At 38.4% G+C, this 19906-nt stretch overlaps 1 protein-coding gene across 2 annotated transcripts in view; it reads left to right on the forward strand.

Annotated features, from left to right (window-relative positions):
• The first annotated feature begins 315 nt into the window (after positions 1–315).
• cdh5 (cadherin 5) overlaps positions 316–19906 on the forward strand; it is a 51729-nt gene continuing 32138 nt past the window's right edge. The window contains exons 1-2 of one of the 2 annotated variants that reach the window (XM_041790323.1): positions 316–1211; positions 17659–17700. The gene's annotated coding sequence lies outside the window, so the exon portion shown is untranslated. The remainder of the gene's footprint in view (positions 1212–17658; positions 17701–19906) is intronic. The other variant, XM_041790324.1, reaches the window with a different exon arrangement.

The following is a 19906-nucleotide window of genomic DNA, read 5'->3' on the forward strand; positions in this document are numbered from 1 at the left end:
TTGGGCGTCCGACTCATCTCATTTACCAGCTTAGACAAGATCTCTCTGTCAGATATCCTCACACATACACACTGGCGAAGTCAGCCCTCTGAAATATTTACTAGCCTCATGTGGGGAAATCTCTGAGGATTATCCCCAATAACCTGTTTAACTTAATCCTTATCTCACACACATGAATAATAAATCCCCCCCACTACTCTCCGTCTCCATCTCTCTCTTTTCCAGAAGTAACGCCTCTCTCACCTCACTCTTCATCACCCTCCCTCCCTTCCCTCCTCTCCCCTCTCACACACTCACTCCATCTGCTTCGTGAACATGAGACGGCTGCTTTCTCTGCCTCTCCAAGCGTCTTTGAGCGGTTTTGACATATGTGCTCCCTCTTCTCTTCTCTGTCTCTTTCTCTCTCTCTTCCCATACCTCTCCATACACCTCTCGTTATTCACTCCACCTCCTCCCCCTTCCAGGACAGGAAGAGGAGCAGTAGCAGGGAGCACCAGCGAAGAGGACTGACAATAACGGGAAGAGGAAGTGGGCAGTGACCTGTGTGAGAGAGAGGGGACTGTGGTCAGACAGCTGAGGTTCAACACTGCACTTTTGGCTTCTGGGCGAGAAAACCACATCAGATACGAAAGGAGGAAAAAGAGCACTAGAAGACCTGTTGGACTCCTTAAGAGGGAAAAACAAGGTGATAGAACAACTTTCAAACTGGAGTTTTTACCTGTTTGGGAAGACAGACACTAAATTGGTTTCACCCTGGGAGATTGTTTCATCTTTCAAGAAATCCAAACCTGGGATACATTCTCCTTTAAAAGGCATCCACTTATACTTCTTCATCACTGACTTCTCTTATTATCCTCTCCACAGTCCAGAAAAAAGGAATTATACTGGAAACTGGGGAAAAAACAAGCCGAGGGAGACAGAAATCCCTGCCTGTACGACAACACCTGCTGCTCTCTTTCAACATCAGAAAGCGCCCACAGTCAAAAAGAAAGAAGCTAGAGAGGCGAAGAGACAGAGTTGAATAAGGAGGCGGTTTTACTCCCTGTTGAGCACACGACCACCTACCAGCCTCTAATTTCTACCACAACCTGCCACATTAATAAAGCATAAACCCAGCGCGAGTGAGGAGGAGAGCTCGTTTCACTTGGTTGTTTCGTACGAAAACAAAGGTCTGAACATTTCTGCTTGAACTGGACTATCACTCAAGAGTGGTAAGTTATCTTCACTGTATTTTAAGGCTCTTCAAATTTAAAGAAATTCACCATGTGTTGTATGTGTGCATGCACAACCAATGTGTTCTTCTCAGTGTAAATGTGATTTAAAAACAGTGTATTCCAGATTAGCTCTAAAATGTAACCCAGAATCCTTTTGAACACCCTCCAGGCTACTTTCCCAGTCACCCAAGGGTGAAAAGCTCATCAATACAAGGGAAACTGTCTGGAGGAAGGCACAGAAATAACTTGATAGGGTGGTTATAACCCCTGTAAGGACAGGCTGTCACAGTTCACATATGTTACGCCAATGATCTCAGACAGCTTGGTGTAGATTTGAATGCCGTAATTGAGCGCTGCCTCCCTCCCCTTCCCCTTTTCCCCAGAGGCTGGACTGTCATTCCTAAGCACAGACGGCTGTGACCATTAAGACGATCGGGATGATCTGTGGACAGAAAAGGGGAAAAAAAACATCAAAATCAAACTAAATCCAACAGGAGTTCAGCTGTTCATTTTATATGGTTCTAAAAAGAATAACCGTTTTTTATTTTGCGGCTGTTTTGTATTGATTAAATTGTTAAATACATCTAAAGTAGCAAAGAATTTGCTGGGTGTTGACCCCCTTGTCATACATTCATATTTTTTGTTCTATCTAATTTCTTTTGGTACATTTTATCCCAAACAGCCAAGCTTTATAGCACAATCTAAATATAGAATTCTCAGAGAGTCTTTTCATATAATTCCTGATGCTGCAGCTTGTGTTGCGGTTGTCCTGGACTCCATTAAGTGTTCATATCATCCTCTCAGTAATACTACCTTCTTCTCCTTGAAATGATGTATTTGTGTGCCTCTGGATCCATCGTCCACAGTGACTGAGGTGATTTGATTCTTTCAATACATCAAAAGCTGTGGACACAACTAAACCCAGTGGTCTAATTCCTGGAGAGGGAGCTATCAGGGGGAAAAATCCTCAGGGTGCCATCTGGGAGACTTCACCCTCCCGCACACACACATAAGATTCCTGATTAGAGCCATTCATTCGTTCATTCAGATATATGTCAGAGTGGTTGACAAGCTGTCCAGATGTGGTGATGTTAGCTCAGTTCCTGATTACAAGTGAAAGACCCAGTTAGGGTTTTATTTTCAGTGTCTGACCTGTATTCTGCACTTTTCTGACTATCATGCACGTCTATTATGACAAGATTTTATTTCTTTAAACAATATTTATTAGTTTCACATCAGAGCCCCAGGGATTGTTTTAAAAAAGAACCCTCAGTCATCCCAAAAGTGCATGGGTTGAAGATTTCATTTCAGATAGCAGAGCAATAAATCTGGATTAAATGTTACCTGAAAGATTATGTAGTCTTGCCCAAACAAAAGCCAACCAAATCAGTCAATGAGGTTTTGCTAAAAAGTGCAACTACTTCAGCAATATGTGCAGAAGTTATAAGATCACTGAATATGTTTGATAAGGAAAGAAAAATCACCATGTTGTTTTGCTGTAGTTGGAAATGTTTTGCCTTTAGCAGAGATAGGGGCTGACAGCTGAGCCAAAACCGATGTGGACTACTCAGATTATTTTTAGATGTCTGTTGGTCATTACTCTGTTTCACAGCGGGCTGAAATCCGTCATTACCGGTTCACTTTGATCAAATCAGATAAGTCTGATTGTGTAAGGAAGAATCAACTAGAAAAGAATGAACACCAATCTGGGGCTGGACACAGTCCGTGACAGGACAGTGTCAGTGAGGACACAGTGTGCGTTTCTATGTGTGCGTGTGAGTGTCTGTGTGAGTTTGAGTTGCAGTGGGTCCTGGTGTGACTTGCTGGCAGACAGATTGTGAGAAGCTGCTCAGTGATTAAACACATTCTAATCTCAATCTGACACCACACCCAGATTTTGAGGCTTTTAAATCAAACATTTACTCAAATACAAAAAGTCCAGATTTTAGTGAAGTTGAGAAAAACCAAAGCAAACTGAACTGTTGTCAAAGAAGTCATTTAGAAAGAGAATTGTTTGTGCCAAAACTCTAAAGCTGAAGCTCAACAAGGAGCTGATGCTAATGAGAAAGTTTATGACTTGAAGAATGTAATACTTCTCTTGTTTCTTAAGTCAAACTTCTAGCAGGCCAAGACAGTTTAATCAACCTCCCGATGGCTTTATTAAAAAGATCAAGTCACCACTTTAAAAAAGTTCATCTCCAGGGGAGTAGAAACACACTTCTTTGATGTCAGTCTGTTCTCTGATGCAACAGGTTATCATGAGTGCAGGTTAAGATGTCAAGGAAAGAAGGTGCCAGAGAGCATGTGCGTGATCATCAGTCTCAACAAGATTCATCACTAAAATACCCCAATAAATAACCTGCATGAAGGTGGTTTCCTTTAAAAGTTTAATGGTTTTTAGTAGAAATGTGAATCTTTAAGTATCTCATGATTTGATTCAGTTCTATTTCTGGGAGCCTCGATTCATATCAGAATTAATTTTTGATTCAGACTGATCCCTGATTCACAACACATCCTTTATTTCTTATAAAGAGGTGATAATTTCAGCATCTGCTCCAGCCTGCTGTGCATTTAAGGGCTGCAAGTTGCTATTTGACATTAAAAAGCTTAAGATAATGCTGTTTTAGCATGCTTGTAGTGTCTTTTTAATCAAAGAATTAGAGTTTTAACAGAGAAAACAGTCATTTGAGCTAAGAAAAATATCTAAACATCACTGTAAATGATGCTGTGGGAGAGCAGGTGTTAGCATCCAAAACTTCAAAATACGGCATCATCATGCTCATATCAGATAGTCATTTTAGTTTTTGATGGTGGTGGAACAGGTGGATTCTTTTGGACTCAATATGTGGAAAAAAATGAATGTTATCATCAAATTACAAACATTACGTCAAAGGACTTTGGAAATAATTGTTGAGGATCTTGCTCTCACTCCACACTAACCAGATAAACATATTCTTCAGCTTTCCTTTGACTTACCAGCTATTGTAACAAATATTCACTGTTTTGTCAAGTGATGGAGGTTTGGGTTGAGAGGCCATCTTCCTTATTCAGTCAATAAGGAGTTTTTTTTTTTCATTTACTCACTGTAATTTGTAGATGACACCGGAGCACTTAACATTTCTTGTAGCAATCAAAAATGTTTGCTTTTTAAGGGGTTACTTCTGTTTGTTGAATAACCACAACACAAAAATCAACCAGTTCATGCTTTTCCCCACATTTCTCTTTATGTCTTTAGAAAAACCTTCTTAAATCATCATGTCTCCGTACAGAACACTGATTGAATAATCAAGCTAGAAAAACAGGCAGTTTGCACCATAAAGGAGGTTGATTATTGGATTAAAATTGAAGATGTCACCAGATATTCAGAGGGCTTAAGTGCACAATATGCAAATTACACTGCCAGTCAAATCAACAACAAAAGATAACAAGTAGAGACCTGATGTTGAGCTCTGCCCATAACTGCTGCTACTTCTTATTTTTAATTGAGGACTCTAACCAATAAATCTGAACCCCATAAAGTATATTTTCTACACATCAAACTCCTGTTTTCCTTTCATGGATGAATTTCACATCATGAGCAAGAACTGCTGTTAAAAGTGGCTTCCACGGTCAACACTGTGAGTGATCCCAGAATGTGTTAGCCAAGAAGGCCACTTCTTCTCCTGCCTTATTGTGCTCAACAGTGTGGTTCTGGAAGTAAAAATTACACTCATTTTCTCCAAAGTGGGTTGATTATTGATGATATTATCAGAAGGATCCAAGTGAGCCTTACCACAAGCTACCTCAGGGTTAAATGGTGGTATATGCTACTGTAGAAGACTAAAGTTTCTAAGAGATCAACTTCTAGTCAAGAAAAACAGTTTATTCTCAATCTTAGCCAGAAATACTACAACACCTACAATCCTTGAGTGTCACAGGGACATAGCTTGATTTGTGGGGTCTTTGGTCACCATGAAAATATCTTCTGAGCCTGCAAATAAGTGCTGTCGACTGTGGATGACGACAACGCATGTTATCACAGTATGAGGCTATAAATAAGTTTACTACGATATATTACAACATTATTTCAGATGTAAAGATAGATGTAGAAAAGAGGTACTTACAGTGCTTAACAAATTTATTAGACCACCTGTCATGTTTGTCTCAAAGACCATCCAGCGTCATGAAGTCCTTTAATGCGGACTCTTTCATTGAGCTCCCCATGTTTTACCATTTTGAACAGGAATGAGGGATTTCAAACTGAATTCACCCAAATTTGAGCTGGCTCACTGGGCTTCTCTGAGAAGTCAAAAATTAATCAAGTATAACATTCAACCACTAAAACTAATTTTTCTGTTCAGGAATGCAAGTAAATAACTATAATTCGACATATTAATCAAGAAATTTTAATGTGCTTTACTATTTTTTCAGTATTTTGTAAATCAGTAAATTTGAAAATTCATGGATAACAATAATAATTATATTTTAGCATTAAAAATATTATTTGGGTTAAAGAGCTTCTACATATTGGTGTATTAACCATTGCAGAAACATAAAAAAAGATTTTGGTAATTACCAATGCTGTTAATTTAAGGCAGCTGTGGCATAAACCTTACTTTGGTTTGGGTTAGGGTGGTCTAATAAATTTGTTAAGCACTGTATATCGAATAAAAGCTTGAAAAACTAAATTGCAATGGATTATGGGATGGTAGTTCCTTCTCATGGAGAAATATGTACACAGTTTAGTATATATTTCACAGTTTTTGCGCTGAATCAAATGTTGTATAGTCATTAGTACTCGGGTAGCTGGATACCTTGGTTCATGCATTTAAAGCATTGTGAAAATTTTAATGAAAATTTTATGACAGATTTCAGTGGCAAATTTCATTTCCACAGCCAAAGCCACTGTGGGTGGGCACTTATTAGTTCTATTATGTGGTTTACTTTTAAGGGGATAACACCTTATGGATTTCTGTTTTTATTGAACAGAATCCTAAATTAAAACAAGTGTGTCTCTACATGGCTTGAAAATATCTAGTGGGGCCACGGTATCAGTATCATTACAACTAAGTAGCTCAAAACAGGTACAGCAACAGAACAGCAGATTCCAGTGGTAGCCTGTGCTTCCCTATATGCCAGACTTTTAAGTTTAAGATTCCACAGCTGCAAAAATCATATTGCATCAGTCTCGGCAGCTCTGTCATGGCATTCTCTGTCTGGAAATATTTGAGGTATTGCAAGTAGTCAATAAAAATTGGCAACTTCTGCCCTTGCATAGGAAATAAAACACAATTACTTGAACAACATAGCCAAGTAAACTCGATTTCTTTTATTAACAGAATTAGAAACATTAGAGATGTTAGATTTTGAAAATAGTGTGAATAATCCCTTGCCCAAAGACGTGTTGAATGACTGATAGATTCCTTGTCCCTACTCAAATGTCATCATGAAGGACAAGAGATCCTTAAAACACACAAAACAACACATTCAGACTCATGCACAAACTTCACTGTCCCTTCAGCGAGCGCCGGGATTATGAAGTCTTGTTGACTCGTTTCTGTGCTTTAGCCTTTGGTTGAGTGAAACTAGGTCAGACCTGTCTGCCAGTCACAAAACATCCCGCAGAATGACAACTGTATCTCTGCTCCTCCGTCACACTCTCACACGCTCCCTTGCCTGCGGACAATGTACAGATGTAATTACAGATATTCCTGGATGTTATTTATTCTCCATACCTCTGAAAGATGCCTTTGATAAATGCTGCCATAAATAACTTTGAATAATCCTAAAGTGAGCTTTGCACACTCACAGTCGAGAGGAATAAAAGGGCGATTATCAAAAGATTAACAACCGCCATCGTAAATCAAAATGACAGGTGTATACAACTGTATAAAGAAATCTAAACTTCATTTACATCTTCTTGATCGTACTCAACACTCCTGTCACTTTCAATAAATCTCTCTGTTTACTTGCCTCTGATTTTCAAGTGACAGTGAAGGGTTGAAAAGGAAACTGGAGTTTAATTGAGACTAAAAAGAGTTGTTGAACTGGTTGTATCTTTTTTTATGCCCTGCAACATCCATTAAGGTGCTAAATCTGCTTTTAAGGTGAAAGGCAGCGGGAGTGACAGGAACGAGAGAAGAGAGGTGAAGAAGAAAAGGTGAGAAAAGGAAAAAGGAGGTATGATACTCAGGAGACAGAAATAGACTGTGTGAACAGCCAGATGCAGTTTTTACCTTGAGAGAAGAGGAAAATTTAAGAGGAAAGGAATGATGGGAAGTGGGAGCAAGAAAGGGACAAAAATAAATAATGAGCAAAATAAAGAGACAGACCTGAAGTATGAGACATCAAGAAACAGAGAAAGACAAAATGTGACACAGAAACAAAGTGAGACAGCAGACCATAAAGAGAGAGAGAGAGAAGTGAAGTCAGCAGCAGCTGCTGAATACCAGGAAGGGTGTGTCCTCTAACTAATGATGGCCCTTCATTAACTGAGCCAATGTTATTTCCCAGAAGGCATTGTGTTTACAGTTCCTGTTGCTGATAAAAGGGGAGGAGTAAGACGCTGCCTGTTGAAGACGGAAACGTGACATTTAAAAAATGCCCTTTTAGGGAAAATGCCCACAAAGGTTCTGTCATCACTGAACTAACAGTGAGGAAGCCATTCAGAGGACGTGATTGTACATGAGTGAGTAAGAGGCTACATGTAGGTAAAGGTGACTCAAAATTTTGCCCAAGATTTTCTGTACTTGTCATACGATTCAGATACACAGTCAGGACTTAAACTCAGATTTGAGAAATCAGGTTATTTTATCTAATAAGAATTTTCCATTCATCCATTTTACCACTTATCCCATTTGGGGTAAGGGTTAGGGGGGCTGGAGTTTCTACTGAGAAAGTTTGTGTAGTTAAGATCATACATTAAATTAATTAAACTCAAATTTCAAACACCAAGTGGTAAATTAAAACAATGGGAGTCATTTACCAACTGTTCTTAAGAAAAAAAACTTGTTCCTAAAACTCTTACGCAGTTTTTCAGAAGATTTGGACATTCACCAACATTAGAGATCAATCTTATGAACATTTGAGTGCTAGGATGAAGGATAAAATGTTTTATTTTGCACTCATCACCACTCTCATGTATTAGATTAAAAATGACAGCATATTGCTGGCATTAGGTCAAAACCTTGTATCTCCATTTTACATTATTTTGATGTTTTTCATAAATCAGGCTTATTGATCACCTTTTACATCTGTCAGTGGGTATTTAATCATTATTAAATAAAAAACTGCTAAAAAAACAGATGCTGACTATGACCATTGAGTGTTAAATTGAGTGAAAAATACAGCAAATACAGGGTCAATATTCCTCTATTCCTCCCAGCATTGTGATTATTCTCACTACAATTTGCTGTCTTTCTCTCTGTTACGCTCCGACTCGTCTCCTTGACCGGGTGTATGTCTTTCAAACTATAAACTCCAAAACTTCGAATAAGTTCCTCATGTCCGCCATCTCCTGGAGTTAAGTGGTAACAGCGCAGACCTCCGCCATTAGCCCTATCTCCCAATAGTACAGAATCTTTTAAAAATTCTGGGATCCAGAGGGTGATCTGGATCAGTCCCAAAATCTAATCAGTTCTTCCTTATGCCATTTCTGACATTTCCTGAAAATTTCATGAAAATCCGTCCATGACTTTTTGAGTTATGTTGCTAACAAACTAACAAACAAACAAACAAACAAACAAACAAACAAACAAACAAACCCACCCGATCACATAACCTCCTTGGTGGAGGTAATAATGAGGCCTGTAGTTGGTAGAATTATTAGTGTTACAGTACATCTCCAGCACATGGGCAGCAACATAACAACAAAAAAAGATTTTAAGGTTTTAAATTTTACTCTCTTCTCCCCAAAACCTGCTGACATGGACTAAAGTGAAAGTCACCACGCAAGCTCAACCTATGTCAGGATTCAGGATATATGTTTGAAATTGTTAACTGGCAGTACCAATGACATTAAAAAAATACACTTAATGACTTACATAGGCACAAGCCAGTGTTAACTAAATACATATTACAGTTTTAAAAAGTATATTTACTTTACAAAGATGAACTGGACACACACTTGTTATTTCTTTAAATCAGGGAGTCTCAACAGGACTGGTCTTAGGACCCACCATCACCTGTTTAATTGGAAATCACAACCCAAATTTTTTAATATTTTCAACCACAATGTATTTTAAGAAAAATGTTGCAGTTTGGACCTTAGATGGAACAAAAGAATTGTCTGAACAAAGAGACAGGGCAATATATGTTTAAAAAGTGCATCATTACACAAGCTCTTAGAAGACATGCACATGCATCCATTTAATTTTACTTGGTTTCCTGTGATTACATGCACATTTTGGTTATGCTCTAGGGATCTGGAGAAAATAACTCATCACAACTGGTAAAAGGGCTTTGTTGTCCCAAGATAATGAGATAAGTCAGTTGAGATCTCTGTGTGAAAACAGAGTAAGATAAAATGTATTGATCGAGGTCTTGACTTTTTGTGTCACATTCTCTTTTCAGGCACTGATTTTCAGCCCAATGAGAACAGCTCTGCAACCCACTTTTGGGTCTCGACCCACCATTTGAGAACCACAGCTTTTAAAGGTCTTTAGTTAAGTCTGTAAAACAGCTTTACTTTATCCTCAGTAAGTCAGACGGCTTAACTTTCATGATTTTGAGGAATTTTCAGCTCATCTACATTGTCTGCACTTTTAAGAGTAAAGATTATAAAAACAAAGAAAAACTGTAATTTTTCTAAAACATGTTAGAATGGATCTTTTAAAAGTGATTACATGGCTAATTTGGATTAAGAAAAACTAGTGTAAAAATATATCAAAGACTTTTTCAAGTGTGATATTCTGGTCCTGAAAGCCACTTGAGGTTTTCTTCGAGGCCTGTGTCTTTGAAGGTCTTTGCGTGAGAACACACATGATCAACACGGGGTGCGATTTCTTTGTTTGTTCAGAACATGTTGAGAGGAAGGATACAGCTCACACACAGTTTAAACCAGGCACAGTGCGAAGAAGGACACAGCAGGACACCAGCAGGAAACATGTTTGGCCTCAAACAGTGGCCCAGTTCACCACCAAATGTTTGTGGGTCTTCCACTGTTGAAGTCACTCTTAGTGATGGAATTTCCAAAGATAAAGTAGTATATTAAGATAAGAAAAACACAGAGGAAATCACAGTTAAATGCACAACTCATGTTGAAAGATTGAAAATTAAGGCAATGTGGAAGAAAGAGAATAAAGTCTAAGATCTCATCAATTAGCACTTTTCCAGGATAAGATTTCTCAGCTTTGTTTTAATTATTTAGACCAATGGTACAAGTTTAATTACATTTAAAAGGCAAACCCACTTTTCATTTTCCCTCTTTCCATTGCATCTCAGTTTCAGTCATGGTTGTGATGGTTTCTACTATTTTCCCCAAATATTAAAGATGATTTGGACTATGACCAAGAGAGTTAGTGCTTGGGGTAGCTTAAAAATGGGACAATCCTTATACTACTGTTCTTTGAGAGGTTGCTTAAAAAAATAGTATTACAGAAATACAACATGCATAGTAAAAAAAATCTCATATCTCAAATACCTCAAAGTTACAGACATTGCCCTGTTTCTTCATTATGCAGCAATGACAGTAGTGCATTTATTGCTTTTAGTTCATAGCTTAGGTTATTAAAACAACAAGGCTACTCTATCTTCAAGGCATTAGCACTTTAGTGTGTTGGGAGAATCAATAAACCTTTGCATAAGTAATGAATCACTCCCACAGTTTTAACGAGGGTCCCGTGTTTAGTTAAGTGTAGGTTTAACATCCAGTCTAAACCATACAATGAAATTTGAATGAGGTTTGAAGTAAGGGTATGGCATTGTTTAGTTGTACCACAATAAGGTTCACTTTAATTAGAAAGCAATTAAATAATTAATCAATTAAAAAGCAATATTTTTCTTAATGCAGTGTTAGCTTATTTATGGTGCTGCCTCTAGTGCCTTAACGTCTCTGAACAGAATGAAAGCAGAAAATCACCACTTAACTTTTGATGCTCAGAAAACTATTGCAAGTGTATGTAGACTATACCAAAGCATTATGATTAATTGATAGCACCAGCAACAACCTTAACCTATCTTATTGTGAAATAACAATGCTGATACTGAGTGGCGAAATCATCAACAATGGTGCACAGATGGCCTAGCGGTCTAAAGCGCTACCTATGTACGCAGGCAGCTAGGATTCAAATCTGGCCTGTGGCCCTTTACCACATGTCTCTCCCCACTCTCTCTCTCATTTCCAACCCTTTCCACTGTCCTCCTCTATCAAAATAAAGGCAGCCTAAAAATAAATCTTACAACTTAGTGTGTTCCTGGAGGGATGAAATTGACTCTGCTCGTGGAAGCATAAGGGGAAGTCAAAATCATACATTTCTAAAGGATCTAATCTAACATGGAAAACACTGCTGACAACAAAGAGCTGGTAAAACCCCTCTACTCTTTTGCGTCCTCTGCGATATAGCACTTATCAAAATGATACATCATGAAAGACCGCTCACCAGGTCCTGGCTGGTCTTGGAGTCAAATGGAAAATAAAAATTGCTGCAAGACTCATCATGTCTGTTTATAGTGCTTACAAAAAGTATTCAGCCCCTTGAATGTTTGACTCTTTTATTGATTTTATAAATCAATCATGGTCAATATCATTTCATTTTTTGACAAAACAAAAGAAAATCCCCTTTAATGTCAAAATGAAAACAGATTCTTACAAAGTAGTGTCAACTTAATAAAACTATGTAATGTGAAATAAGTGAGTACATGAATATTTGCCCCTTTCAAGTCAGTATTTAGAAGTATGTGGATAGGTCTCAATCAGGCTTGCACATCTGGACACTGCAATTTTACTCCATTCTTTTCTGAAAAATTGCTTAAGCTCTGTCGAGTTGCACAGGGATCAGGAGTGATAGCCCTTTTCAAGTCCAGCCACAAATTCTGTCTTGGATTCAGCTCTGACTCTGCCTCTCCAGAAAATTCACCTTGTTTTCTATTTCTGTGTAGCTTTCACTGTATGCTTTGTGTCAGTGTCTTGCTGGAAAATAAATCTTCACCTAAGCTGAAGTTTTCCTGCAGACTGATTAAAATTGTCCTCCAGGCTTTTCCTGTTTTGCCACATTAATTTTACCCTCTACCTTTACAAGCCTTCCAGGGCTGGCTGCTGAGAAGCATCCCCACAGCATGATGCTGCCAACACTGTGCTTCACAGTGAGGATGGTGTGTTTGTGGTGATGTCCAGTGTTTGCTGTCTGCTAAACAGAGCATCTTGTCTGAGCACCAGAAAGCACCATTTTGGTCTCATCAGACCAAAGAACTTTCTTCCACTTTTGGCGAACAAAGTCCAGATTTAAGATAAGTTTTCTTCTTTTCTTTTTGCAGCTTTCTCTTTGCCACTCTCCCATTAAACTTTGAATGGTGAAGAACATGACCAACAGTTGTTCTATGCAGAGTCTCCCATCTCAGCTACTGAAGCTTGTAACTCTTTCAGGCCTTGTCCACACGGAGACAAAAATGTTAGATTTTCATTTTGTTTTGAAAAAGTTATCTGTAAATATGGGATTGTCTCAGGAAATGTCGGCGTAAGCACGGAACCACTGTAAACGATTGGAAACGCTGCAGTATGTATGCCAAGTCTGTACGTGGTGCTGTATTGCTGCCATTGAAATGCACCAAAAGAGACAAGAAGATTACAGAAAACTTCTTCTAGTTGCCATTCCGGTTGTTCTCAGCATTGGATTTAGAAACATCTGGTATATGCTGTTTGCGGTGGTGGTAAAGGAGCATCAGATTTTTATGTAAAAGCTATAATAAGCTCAATAGCTTCTGCAACACAAACACAATCCACCATTGTTGTTTTGGTTTGATATGTGCACGTGGGGTAAGTGTGACATAATTGTTTCAAGAAATATGCGGTTGGCTGTCCACATGGAGACGAAACGGTAAGCGTTTACAGATTTGTTCACTCTGGGACCCGGTTTCAAAAAGTAGTGTTCACAGCCTTTTAAAATACCGTTTCCGTGTGGATGAATATACGATGATACGACAAAAAACTTTTGCGTATAATTTGTCTCTGTGTTGGCGGGGCCTCAAAGTAGTAATAGGTGTCTTGGTGGCCTCTCTCACTGGTCTCCTTGCACAGTCATTCAGTTTGCGAGGATGGTCTTATTCAGGCAGATTTACACATGTGCCATTTTCCTTCCGTTTCTTGATAATGGATATAACTGAACTCCAGGGTGATGTTCAGTTCCTTGGATTTTTTTTTGTATCCAACCCCTGACTTACACTTTTCAATAACGTTTTGTCTGAGCTGCTTGGAGTGTTCTTTTGCATCCATGGTGTAATGGTGTAATGGTGTATTAACCAGTGACTGGACCTTCCAGACACAGGTGTCTTTATCGAATGAATTAAGCGTACACCTTTCAGCATTGCTTAGGAAACTCTGACATGTAAAAGTATTTATTAGATAAAAAAACATGCTTTAAAGTGGAAGTTAAAAAAGTTCTGGTATTAGTGAGAGAAAATAGTATGAAATCAGGAAAGGGACGCTAGGCCTAACCAAAAATGTAGAAGATATGCCTGGTCATTTGTATCTTTTGAGTAGGCCTTATGGAAATGTCCCATTCAAAAGTCCCAAATCAATTACAAATAGATCATGCTCTTGTGCTTAATTGGTTCAGTCCTGAAAAGAGTCCACACACAAACAGAAACAGGAGGAAATAAAACCCAAACAAAAGGATGTTAACTGAAGGCCAAACAAACAGTGTTGAGTCTTTATTTGAGCTGATTTGTCAGGAGCCGTGTGAAGAGGTCAGGGGAGGTCAGCAGAATACCAGATTAGGCCATTAGAGGGAGAAGACTTTGTGTCGGTATAATCCCCTCATCGTAATCTCTCTTCCTCCCTCCCTGCTGCTGCTAATGGCTAGAAGACAATAAAATGCTCTAATCTGTCTACTGGGATGGCACAGGACTGTGCTGAGATATCAGTGGAGCACATATAGACTAAAATGTTTTGAAGATTATTTCCCTGGCATTTCTGCACTATTAGATAGAGTCCAGTGTGGGGGGAGGGGAGTGCAGGAACCATGGGGGACAGACAGAGAGGGTGAGACAGAAAGAGGGAACGTAAGGGAGAAGTTTACAGGGCCGCTGGTGTTTGTTTGCCTCTTCATTTTGGTTAAATAGTGCTAAAAGCCTCTGAGGCTAGAGTGAGTGATGCAAGACGATGAAACGGCTCCAAGTCATGATCATTTAGAAGCCATAAATCAGGCAAAGTGCCAGCTGTTGGATGGTGATTCCACCAGAATTCAATTTTAATATTAATTATTCCCTTTACTGAGAAAACAGTTTCTATTTAGGTAGAAGAATTGATATGAATAGTGTGTTTGTTTTCCTAATCAACATGAGTGACGTTTATGATCTGAAGTGTTGTTCAGACATGAAAAAGAGTGTGACGAAGAAGAGCTTCTGCGTTAGACATCAAACACGTTGATAAAAAATTTACTCTTATAGGTATGAGATGATTTCATTCAAACTCAATTCTACACACAACAGTTCAGTACAGTTTGGATTAATAATTGTTAGATTATGTTCACTGCAAGTCTTTTTTTTTTTTTGCTTGTTAGACAGCACTGTGCATAACCTTTGGGCATGTTTGGGCCAAAAATCTCAGTCTGCTACAAACAGCACTGCTTTTGCAGTATACTTAATTCCCTTCTCTAAAGCTCAAAGAGTAGGCTCACTGACTGAAGTCACAGCCATCTATGGATACTAGAGCTGTCAATATTTCAAAAACAACTTTGAAAGAATTTCAACATCCTTATCCATTCATGTTTCATTGAGCTTTACTCAAAAGGGGCGCAACATGATGAAGATGACAGTCCTGCAAGAAATTAAGTGAAAGACATTTTCTGATGTTCGAATAAAAAGGGACGGCCCAAATGGCTACAGCCCAGATTAGAGGCAGGTGGCTGGATTCCTTTTTTAAATTTACTGATATACTTCTGGGTTTTTGTGCCTTTATTTCAGAGAGGAGGACAATGTATAGAGTCAGGAATGAGAGACTGGAGGAGAAACGTGGGAAAGGAGCCACAGGCTGAATAAGATCCCAGGCCGCCAATTTTGCTACAGTCACAGTCCTTGTGCAGCTGTTGCCTGTTGTGGCATCTGACTTTGAATTTTTGTAGTGATGCTTATATTCCCAAGAGGACTTATATTTGTTGATCCTCTGACTTTTGGCTCCACCAGGAGCTTGATATTTGTGGATTCAAGCAGGGATGTCATGCAGGGTTTACAGTGGGGTCAAGAGGGTCCTTCTTAGAAAAAAAAAAGGGAAGAACGGTGCCATTTTATGCCTGTTAAAACACACAGAATAATTTGAATAAAGCATGCGAAATCATTCACACCTTTTTTTTTGGTTCTCATTTATGAGCTCACTTCCATTATGTGATTTAAAAAAGCCTTGCTTACTAAATCTAACAGTGCTTTGACCAATTATAACTAAAGCAACTGTCACTCATTATAATCTTTTTAATTATCATACTTTGGTCATCATTATTAGCCTGTCAGTTTACCTACAGATAAGCACTCTTATCATCCTGATGAACATCACCATCACATCACATCCTTACATGATAGGTCTGGAATGGACATAAAAGTAGGAAACAAAGCTTTTAAGGCTCCGGCAAAGTTAAAAAAAAAAAAAAAGTACATTTAACCACTAATGAAGCGCAGTGTTGAGACAAAAATTGTTTATTTTTGAGTTTTCCTTCTTCTGGTAGTTTCAATTTCTGCTGTATCTTGTAATGGAAGTTACTTTACAAAACCACTTTGGTAATAAAAAATATTTGAATATTTGAATTTCAGTTAGGTTCATTTCTGAGGCTGTGTGGAGTTATCCACATGCTTCCCTGCAGTTTAAAAAACTTAAGTCTATCTCTGACTTTAGCTGCTGTAGCAGTAAAAATCTGACTGCATGTATGCATCAATTATTTGCATGCAATAAAACCAATTACTCTGTTGTAAGCCCTTCTGCATAATAGGAATCAGCAATTTGCTGATGCCATCTCATTATTATGCCAATTAAATTTCTATTGCAGGTCTTTTACTTTTAACAGCGTGATTCTACACTGTGTGGTATATTTAAAATAAATAATTTGGGCCTTTTTTAAACACTTTAATTAGATCTGTGATGCAAGATACCATGTCTTTCTAGCAACTCAAAAGTGAAAATATCCTACCTGTTGCAGTTTTGTTTTGTTTTGTCGATATTTCTCTCTGCATCCTGACATGAAACTATCCAATGTTGATAAAAATCACCTGCTCACTCTGACTACTCTAGGATTTACTCAGCTCTGAGCTCACATTCTCAGTATTACATAGGATGCTAAATTAGCCTTTAATAAGTCATAGCTAAGTAGCTGCTAAGGCGGGGGGGGGGGGGGGGGTAAACCACCCACATATGGGCTGGTAAATATCTTTGTCATATGCAAAAGTTTGTATTACTTTTTTGTTGAATTTCATATTAACACTTTTTTTTTGGTTTTGTTTTTTTTTTTAAAGTTGATGCTTTATAGTCCCTTTAGCAACCCAGTGCCATTTATGTGTTGCAGTCTCTGAGTGCTGCTCATGTGAACTCCTGCAGCAACTTTTAGATCAAACCAGCAAAAATAATCTAGTGGGGCTAAGAGGGCACCAGCACAAGTGCTTAGTCTCGTGAACTAGAGGAAACAATTTTTTGTCTTAATCCACTAACCAGAGATTTGATTTTTTATTTAAATGTGTCTTTTTTTTTATCCCTCCAGGTACTAAGATATTTATACTTGGAAACTCTCCTCTCTGGAAAATAAAAAAGTTAGTTTGGTCTTTGGTTGGGAGTCAGTCTAAAGCCGATGTCGAACTACATAACTTTTGCGATTCACTGGTTGCTATTTTGTGTTCTCTGTCTCACTGTCACATGTCACAGCAACAAACCCTATCACTCTTCTTTCACTTTGCCATTTGTGACTGCTGCATGCGTGAGTCTGCACTCTCATTGGTCAGCGTCACTGACATCACAGAACAGATCTTGGAGAGCAGGACAAAAATCAAACATGCTAGACTTTCTGTCCAGAGGTGGTGAGGTGCCTTAGGCATGTTTTTGATTTTCATTCTCAGTGACACACTATATAAGATGAAACAACAGATTCTGGGGCCTACAGGTCCCAAATCCCTGCCACTGTTGGGTCAGGTTATAATCATTATAAAAACATTTAGTCTAACCTTGGCTTTAGGTTAAACAGACGAGTATTAATAGATAAAAACATTCAAACTGCAATCGATAAGTACATATCTTAATGTACTTTTCCTCACCCTGCTTTCTTCCTTTGTTTATTAGGGCTCGGGGACCAAACCTCGAAGCAAGAACCCCATTGTATCTGTAAGTGTTTGTATTATTATTAAATAGGGCTAATTTGCTAAAAAAACAAAGAAACAAAAAACTCTCTAACATTCACACAAAATTCTGTGTGAATTTTTGTGTGAATTCTCACAAAATGTCTCTAGAGCGCCCCCTAAAGAGCAGTCACTTGGCCAGGTTTGAGCTACATGCATGAAAATCAGTACGTATATTATGTCCAGACACACAAAAACGTCTCTTTAGACCACCCTCTACAATATACAGGAAATGTGCTCACAACAGTTAAAGGTCGAACTTTCACATTTTTTTGCCAATGGACAGTTTTAAATCTTAACAAAGTAGTCTGAGGGATTTAATCCCATTGACTTGACAATTTTGGGGGTATTCTAGACAAGACTGAGATTTAAAATGATCAAAATCTTGAGTTTTCATTACAGGCAAGGCTATGACAGGGGCACAAAGTTGGAAGTGCCCCTTCCCAAAACCAACACCAACAACAGGAAGTATTTAGTTCCAAGGATTTAACATACACCTTCAGTCTCATACATTATTTTGGAAAGAGTGGTACAGGATTATTTTAGCTCATTGGCTATGTGGCACCCCCTACAATTAAAAAAAAAAAAAAAGGTTTGAACTGCATCCAGTTTACACCATGGTCATTAACATGGTGGTCATATGTCAAAGCCTTCACAAAAGCCTCTTGGACCCATGCCCAAATACTAACAGGAAGTCAATCTGGTTCGTTTGATTTTCAAAATAATGTCTTTTTTGTTACAAGATGATTTTAACCTGTGATTAAAAAAAAAAATGTGTTTTTTGATTTTTTTTTAATTTTTCTTTAAATTTTTTAAATTTTTTGCCAAAACAACAATATCAGACTGAACATGTCTGCATCTAGTTATCTCATCAAAGTGTCCCGTGCTGGACACAGAAAGTGATACACTATTTCCATAAATGTTACTATTTTGAATTGAATGTCCTGGGAGCATCTATATTAACGCTCTACTGTGCTGTAGCACACTGCATGGTTTACTAACACCTAGCTGTGGCTGCACACCCTAGTTTCATTATTTTTTGTGTGTTTTATTATTCTTCCTTTCACTGAGTATGTCTCATGGCATGCTTTCTATTTTCTATTGTGCTATGTTGTTATGTAACATAAGAAAACAAAACAGCTGGTCATGAGATCTATGTAAAGTCTGGGGACCCCCTCTTCAGGTCATAATTAAATAACACAATTTTTCTTGACAGTGAGCTTTATTGCCACACAGAGCAGCTAATGTTGCTGTGGTCTCTCTCTGTGTTACTGAGCTCTGTGTACATCTGGTGTTGTTGCCATTGGTAAAGATAGAATTTTAAAGCTATAAATCCTTGAGTTTTAAGGCTTATCTGGTTGCACACTGCACAGTAGTTGAAAATGTAATACTATTTCATAACTAATTTATTACAAATGGTTTTTATCCTGAATCTTGATAATCTCTGGGTAAACAGAATTAGGCCATTGATGTTTTGAGGAAATCAACCAGAAATGGCTGCTTATTTTGTTTATGCAGAGAACAGAACATTTTTTTGGCAAATGATATTATGCTTTTATTTTCTAGTGGTATCTTTGTTTTATAAACAAAGCTGTCTCATTAATACAAATGAGGAAGATGCATTTTCTTTCACGTATTAATATGAATGTGACCCATCTTTCCCTTATTATCCTAGATTTTTAAGAGCTCGTATCCCTCTGTGGTACACCAAAACCCTTTCTTTCCACAATTTTATGTGCTCCATTAAAGGGAAAAATACCAATCAAAAATTCAAAATGTCAGCCAGTCCCTTTGTGGGAATGTCCTCTCTAATGGTTGATTAAGACAGTCATCCAAAGTGGTTTTAATGTCAGCTCCTCTCTCCATCTCCCACTGTCTGTTTCTCTCTCAGTGGGTCAGGACCTAAAATGGGTCATGGGCCTATGTTTAATAGATCCCAATACGACCACAGCAGTGATACGCCTCAGCCAGGGTCCCATGATGAGAGGCTAAATGTTTCATTTGGGTCCCTGCTGAAGAGCTTTAAGAGCCCTGGGCCTCAATGATAGCTAGACCTCGAGCTCAGCAAAGGGGACGGGGAGTCCTTGGCCTTCAGTCTGAGTCTCATCCTGGCACAGTGAAGGGGTCTGTCCACGGCTGATAAGTGGTTTTAATGTGATCTCCTCTCTCTTCTCTCCCCCTCCATATTCCTC

The sequence above is a fragment of the Cheilinus undulatus genome, linkage group 6 (assembly GCF_018320785.1).
Source record: "Cheilinus undulatus linkage group 6, ASM1832078v1, whole genome shotgun sequence".
NCBI lineage: Eukaryota > Metazoa > Chordata > Actinopteri > Labriformes > Labridae > Cheilinus > Cheilinus undulatus.